Source organism: Myxocyprinus asiaticus, chromosome 24 (assembly GCF_019703515.2).
Source record: "Myxocyprinus asiaticus isolate MX2 ecotype Aquarium Trade chromosome 24, UBuf_Myxa_2, whole genome shotgun sequence".
Lineage (NCBI taxonomy): Eukaryota > Metazoa > Chordata > Actinopteri > Cypriniformes > Catostomidae > Myxocyprinus > Myxocyprinus asiaticus.
In genome coordinates, this window is record NC_059367.1 from 457,079 (window position 1) to 464,612 (window position 7,534).

Consider the following 7,534-nt stretch of genomic DNA (forward strand, 5'->3'; position numbering starts at 1 on the left):
TGTCTCTGGTGAAATTATGAGACCTGATGAGACACTGAAGCTCTAGAAACATTCTGAAAGATACGTTTGGAGACTGAAAGGTTAGATGTGTAGGTAAACCTGCTGGTAAAGTGACAAGCACTCGCAGCTCTGCTGAATAAATAATCACACCAGTGCTGCCGGCACACCATAGTGCTCATCAATTTTTCAGCCTGTGCATCGCAGTTATTTACTGGCTATGCATGCGTATGTGCAGACCCAAATTATCTGACTATTCAGAGCACGCATGTCTTATTCATTTCCTGCTGCTGGACAGACAGTCGGTGTGTTTACCTCGATGACCTTAAATCAAGTCATTTGAAGAATTCTGCATGAAGAGTGGTACTGAATTAAGATCAGTCCTTATTCACTCAACAGATGGCTAAGATCGAGCGTTCTCATTGGCCTGTGAAGGAGGAGACGCCGGCATGATGAAGATGCAGGTCCAATCGTGTCTCAGATCTTTAAGAACACTGATAACATGTCAAGCTCAAAATATTTTCCTTCCCACTGAGAGTTCAGCGACCTCCACATTACAGTAAAAAGTCTAAACAATTTATAGTCAACAACAATGATCCTTGTCTGGCAGTTCAGTATTTTCACACTATATTTGTGTTAGTTTTCATGTTAGTCGTGCATCCTTTGACCCGACAGCTCCTGCTTCAGTTCTGTTTAAAGGAATATTCCAGGTTTAATACAAGTTTTAGAGTTGTAACATTACACAGTTGCAGTTTGTAAGTGATTTTATCACAGTAAAATCATGTTAACACACATATTGTTTATGTCTTGTGTCTATACTTTTGAAACAGTGAGTATTTTAATGTTTACAGATTGACCCCATTGACTTCCAATATTTAAATGCATTATTCAAGATTCAAATGAGATGACAAACACCAATACTTTGCATTCAAGCTTATAACCCAGCCACGCTACACGCAGACTTCTCAAATATTCCAGTGCTGCATAAATTGTTGTGCATGAGCAGCTCGTGTGCGGATCTGAAATGTAAAAGTGTGTAAATATATTCACCTCTGCTCATTAAACGAGCTCTGCGGACGAGCTTAGTTTCAGTGACTGGAGAACGGACATGCGCAGATGAAACTCATTCACTCTTAGATAACCAAACATCAAGTGTAAAGATATGTCTCAAGGAACTACATACAAATATGTGAAAGTTCAGGCACAAAGAGCTTTTCTTCTCCATGTTATGAGAGTGATTATTGTGTTGTTTTGCTGAGTATTTACTGTAATTGTGTCTCTTCAGAAGCACTGATGGTCACACATCCTCACAGGTGATGAGAGAGATGATCATGCCAGGAGGAAGTGCACTCGTGACCTCCTCGCCCGCTTCCTGGATGATGCTGGGAGCCCTTCAGGAAGAGGGCGCAGTTAATGCGATGGGAAATCCGCATACTCCCTCTCTTTCCTGCCATAGCTATTGTTCTCACAGACTCGCTCACCTTCAGAAGATGCTCTGTTCTTCTGCAGAGGAGATATGATGGAGAATTCTCTGAGAAATCAGAGAGAAAACACGTGTATTTCACTGAAGACACACTGTGATTTGGTGCTCCGCCAGCATCATACTGAGATCTGAGATTGAACACAACACAGAGAGATCTCTCACAGATCTGCAGATGGCCTACGCCTTCTCTTTTCAATGCTAGCACTGCTGTTTTCTCTGAATCTGATTTATGTGTCATTACGTATCATTGTGGTTTGCCACAGAGCTTTTGAATTATACAGAGATTTTGTGGTGGAGCACAGTGGAAATTATTTTCTGCTCTTTCCATCAAACATCAGAGAGCTGGCCTCGTTCAGAGCGTGCCGGTCCCGCTGTCCTGTAATTACGCCTGACTGCAGTCATACAATAACATCTCAAACACACTTCAATAGAAGCTCATGTTTCAGTAGGAAAAACTCATTGCTCAGGTGTAAAATGTTTCAGAAACAGTCTGGTTGTGTCTGTTAAGATGATTTGAGCCGCAGTGTATCTGCCTGTATTTATATGTCATGAATCCAAATTCTTTTTCCATTATAAATGTTTGTGAAGTCAAATCTTCAGTGCTTCAATACTGCCCTCTGGTGTACTATTACTAACACCTCAATGGCACATTTACACCTTCTTCACAGTGTTTGTGTTGATCAATCTTGATGATCAATGTTGATTGGATGTTTTAGGTATTCTCATGGTGAAAACTTCTAAACCCCAATCTAAATGTGGTCAATATCTTCAGTACAGTAAGATGACAGACTTTACATTTTATAGTTAGGATCATTATTGTGTAGTATGGTCGCAGGAGGATATGTATTGTTGTCATTATTTCTGATAGTGTGATCAGGTGAAATACTTTTGTAGGAAATATGATGGCATTTTTGGCACTTTCAGCTTCTGCAACTTATTGTGTTTGTCACTCTGACATTTCAGACCAACAAATGAGACTTCATGAAGATGTTCATGTCAAAGGAATATTCTGGGTTCAATACAAGTTAAGCTCAGTTGACAACATTTGTGGTGTAATGTTGATGCCACAAAAATTTATTTCTTTAAAAAAAAGCACAAATCTGTGTTACAGTGAGACACAATCAAGGTTGTTTGTTTGGTTTGAAAGTTGGTAGGGACATACAGTGTACCAAGGAAAATATTTAAATGTTGGTATTAAGGGGGTCTGGGTAACTCAGCGAGTATTGACGCTGACTATCACACCTGGAGTCACGAGTTCAAATCCAGGGTGTGCTGAGTGACTCCAGCCAGGTCTCCTAAGCAACCAAATTGGCCTGGTTGCTAGGGAGGGTAGAGTCACATGGGGTAACCTCCTCGTGGTTGCGATTAGTGGTTCTCGCTCTCAATGGGGCGTGTGGTAAGTTGTGCGTGGATCGTGGAGAGTAGCATGAGCCTCCACATGCTGTGAGTCTCCGCGGTGTCATGCACAACGAGTCACGTGATAAGATGCGCGGATTGACGGTCTCGGAAGCGGAGGCAACTGAGTAACCGCGCCACCACAAGGACGTACTAAGTAGTGGGAATTGGGCATTCCAAATTGGGAGAAAATAAAATGTAAAAACAAAATTGGGTATTAAGAAAATGCGGAAAAATTCAGTCCGGTAATATAGGCAAAATAACATTACCTCATTTAACAAGTCTAATTTCTTAAATTAATTTCTTATTTCTTTGCCCCACCATATTAAATATTGGCCTTTTTATTTTGTAAGAATTTCTAAAGCATAAACTAATTAAAAAACTGCCCACTAGGGCTTCACGGTTAGGAGGAAAGATATGATATGCGATAAGGGATGTGATAAACCTAAGATGAATGGGTCAAAATCAAATGTTATCTTATTTACCTCGAGAAAATGATATCCAAGAGACATGAAGTGACCTTCTGTAAAATGAATTATCCAGCATTAAACAAATGAAATCCAAACAAAGGGTAGGGTAAATTAATAATTTACATGTGCAAAATGACATCACAAAATAAACAAATTGTGGGGAGAATGGAACATTGACATTTTCCCCCACTTCCTGCTTTCCAGCTCCTCTCGCTTCCACATAATCACTTCTCATATTGATTATTTACTTGCATTTTTGTCTGAAAAAGTATGCATCCTGAACAAAGTATGCTTTAGGCTCAGCATACAATCAGTGACTTTATTTTATCACAAATGCCTTATTTTATTGACAAAATATAATTTTTCAGTATATCCCAATGTTATTCTCTAATGTAAAAAAATAAAACATTTATTGGGAGTTATACTGGCATCTTAACCTTTCAGATTTTAAGGTGTGTTCCTCAAGAGGGTACTTACTGGCCGAAAAAGCTGAATCCTTCATCGGGCTCCGTGCAAAACTCAGAACATTTTTGACTTAGACAGGAAACTTTTGTACACATAAAGTATGCTTGTTTAAATCTATTTAATTTCAAGGATAGGATGTAAGATACCAATGGAAATCCGCCCGTGTAACAGGTGCTACGTGACATCACCGCTGCTTCCAAAGAGGTAGGACAATTATTTACACATTAATAATTATACGAAGCACCTTTAATAGTTGTTCATAAGGTTAAAGTATTTTCTGTGTGGTAAAACTGCCCAAATGTTTGTCGGGACATTTCTGATTTTCTGAAAGTTGATAGGGACATGTCCATTTCATCCCTACCTGAATTTATGCCTATGCTTACAATGGAAGTCAATGGGGTCAATCCATAAACGTGTTTCAAAAGTATAGACACAAGACATAAACAATGTGTGTGTTAACATGAATTTACTGTGATAAAATCACTTACTAACTGCATCTCTGGAAAGTTATAGACAATTTTACAACTGTTGCAATGATGACGTAACACTGTAAACCCTAAAACTACCATAAAAATGATTAAAACAACCTTACAGCTCAAATAATACATGAAGAATTAAAGTGCTTTTATAACATTTTACATTTCACATTTCTGCATTTAAACTCTCCAAAAATTTACCCCATTGACGAAAATACATTTTTGTGGTAATTAACATTATGCCACAAAAAAACAAAAAAAAAAACAAAACAACAACCAACTTGTATTGAACCAGGAATTCTTTGGTTTTAACTTGAGATGGACATCAGAGCTCAGGTATCCAGCTCTATCACAATAATGTCTAAACATACTAGAATCTCCCGAGGCAAAAGATCAGCACATCTAATAGTTCTATAGAGCTGCTGTGTACGTGAGCATTTCTGTGATCCCAAAATTATATTCATTTGGGAGTAAAAGCTACATCTTTAATGATTCCATGACCTATTTCAGCTGAACATTTACAGCATCTGTCAGAGTGAAAACATCTTTAAAACATCTTATTGTCATTGACATGTCAGTGTTTGTATTATTCATGTAAAGTCTGTCGATCTCATTTAAGTGTACACCCCTTCACTGAGCTTTGTGTGGCCTTTTATTCTTTCCCTCTCTGTCAAAGTCTTACAGTAACTACACGCGCTCTATAAATATTGAATATCACCTGACATGCACAATGTCAGACAATATGAATTATTAAGCAGGACAGAAGGTGACCAGAGATTTTCTCAGGACAGGAGCAGCATCTGAAGAGGAACTCATCTTACTGTACACATCTGATTTTACAGTAATATGACATCACATGACATCATCAGTCACAATGAAGGAGTTTAGTTGTTCCTCTGTATGATTGAATATTGTCAAAGCAGCCATGCACTGCACAGCATCATGATAGTGTGTTTCTTTAATTAAAACATAACACTGTAACGGGACAGAAAATATAATGATCATAACTTAAAGATGTGATAAAATGAACAGGCTGTGAAGCTGAATAATCATGGTTCAATATAATCAACAAGAAAAAGAGAAGCATTTCATTGAAAAATCTTTAGAAGAAATATTTTAAGCACCAGTAAAATCTTAAAATCACAAAGAGAAAAATAAGCTTTTGAAGAAGTGTGTAAAGTGGTGATAAATTCAGTTAAACAGACAGTTTAGTGTATATCCATGTCAAGTCATTTTTATTTGTATTGCGTCTTTCACAACACACATCATTTCAAAACAGCTTTACAGGAAATCATGCAATAACAGAAAATGAAACTGTAATATCTATAAAGTCTTAGAGTCATCACTGTGTGGTTTGATGAAAAACGTGTGTAACGGTAAAAGGGAAAGGAGGAATCGTGCATCATCACGGCCTGGCCCCGCCCTCCTCCTTGCCACACTCCTCCCTCCTTTCCATGACGTACATTTCCAGCCGGTCTTCCCCGCCTTCTCGGACCAGGGAGGGAGACAAGAGGAGGGAAAAACAAAACAAAAAAAAGAGGGAAAGGCCAACACGGAGCGACAGCAGGAGAAAGAGAGGAGAGAGCGAGAGAAAAAACGTACTCGCCGGTTCTCTGATACACCGTAGCCTGGTCCTCGGTCACTCCTCCACCCTCTAGTGGATGACAACCACTCCTACCCGGGTGGATCGGAGGCAGTCCTCTGGCCCCTGGCGGACTGACTGACAGAACGCCCCGCCGTGTTTTGGTGGATGGTAGGGGTCTCCTCTGCCCCTTGCAGCAGTTCTCCCGCTCCAGGCGTTCGGTAGTGAGCCCTTCCCCGCTCGCAGACGGCGGTCTTCCCTTTGACCCTGCCGCGTTTTAGCGGCTGGTAGTGGTCTCCTCCAGCCCTGGCATTGGCCCAACTGCTGCTGGCTGGCGGTAAGGAGCCCCTCCTCCCCTCGTGGTCGGCAGTCATTCCTCCGCTTTCAAGTGGCCGGGCTCCTCCGTCCCCTGGCGGATGGCCGCGGCTGCTCCTTTGGGGTGGATGGTAGTGGCGAGGACTCTACCACGGTGCATCCCTCCTCCTTCCCGGGCTTTGGCACCAATGTAACAGGGTAAAAGGGAAAGGAGGAGGCGAGAACCGGACGAAGCATCAATGTAATATTTAATTAAACAAAAAGACATAAACATAAACACATACAGGGCAGCTGCCTATAGCTCTCTCTCTCCCGAACTGCCGCCTTCGGCGGACTTTATCCCTCTCATCAGTTTGATTAGCCTGATTAGGCGCTCCTCCTTGCCACAGCGTGATTGTAGACAGTGCTGGGTAGATTACTTCTGATTTGTAATCTTGAACTGATTACAAATTACATGCCTAAAATTGTAGTTAGTAATGTAATCTCTTGGATTACAATTTTGAGGTAATCTGATTTACTTTGGATTACTTTCAGATTACTTCTGACCTAATTCTTGTTTGTTTGATATCACATGCGTTTGAGATAAGCTGGTACCATTTTGACAATTGATCAAAATATGAGAATTTAAATGATTTTTGTGAGGGTGTGTGTACGTGTTTTACTCTCTATTTGTCTGTTTCTGAGTGAAATAAAAAAGGCAATTTTGGCATTACAAACACTATCCATGTGTGGTAGCAGATCAGACCAGTTATATTTGTGAATCAATGTCACAAAAGTTGTCGCAAAAGCGCATTCATGCATATTTTTGAAGCTGAGTAAAAAAGCAATTTGCAAAACTAAAACTTTACCGCACTGATGCAATCGGTTCTGCATTTATGTGTGGATTACCGCTCCATCTGGCTAGTGGCTAGTATCAGGTTTTTAAAAAGTATTTGAAAAGAAGAATTAGAGGGATCAATAAATTATAAACAATTATACTTTGTTATTATGCTTTAGTATACTTTGCTTAATTCATGTAATCAAGTAATCCATAAAATAGTAACTGTAATCTAATTACGAGTATTTTAAAATGTAATTTAATCTAATCACAAATACTTAAATTTTGTAATCCAAATACGTAATTACAGATTACATGTAATCCGTTACTACCGAGCACTGATTGTACATTATGCCTTAAAAAAAATATTTCTCTTTAGACCCCTAGTGAGCAAGCCAAAGGTGAGTAAAAGCATGTGATTAAAAGCTTTCTAGTTTTGATGCTTTTAGACGAGTGCTCAACAGGTCTGTATTATGACATGGAATCTGTCTGTATAAAGAGTTTTAAACCATTTAAGATGTAATATTCTCTCTG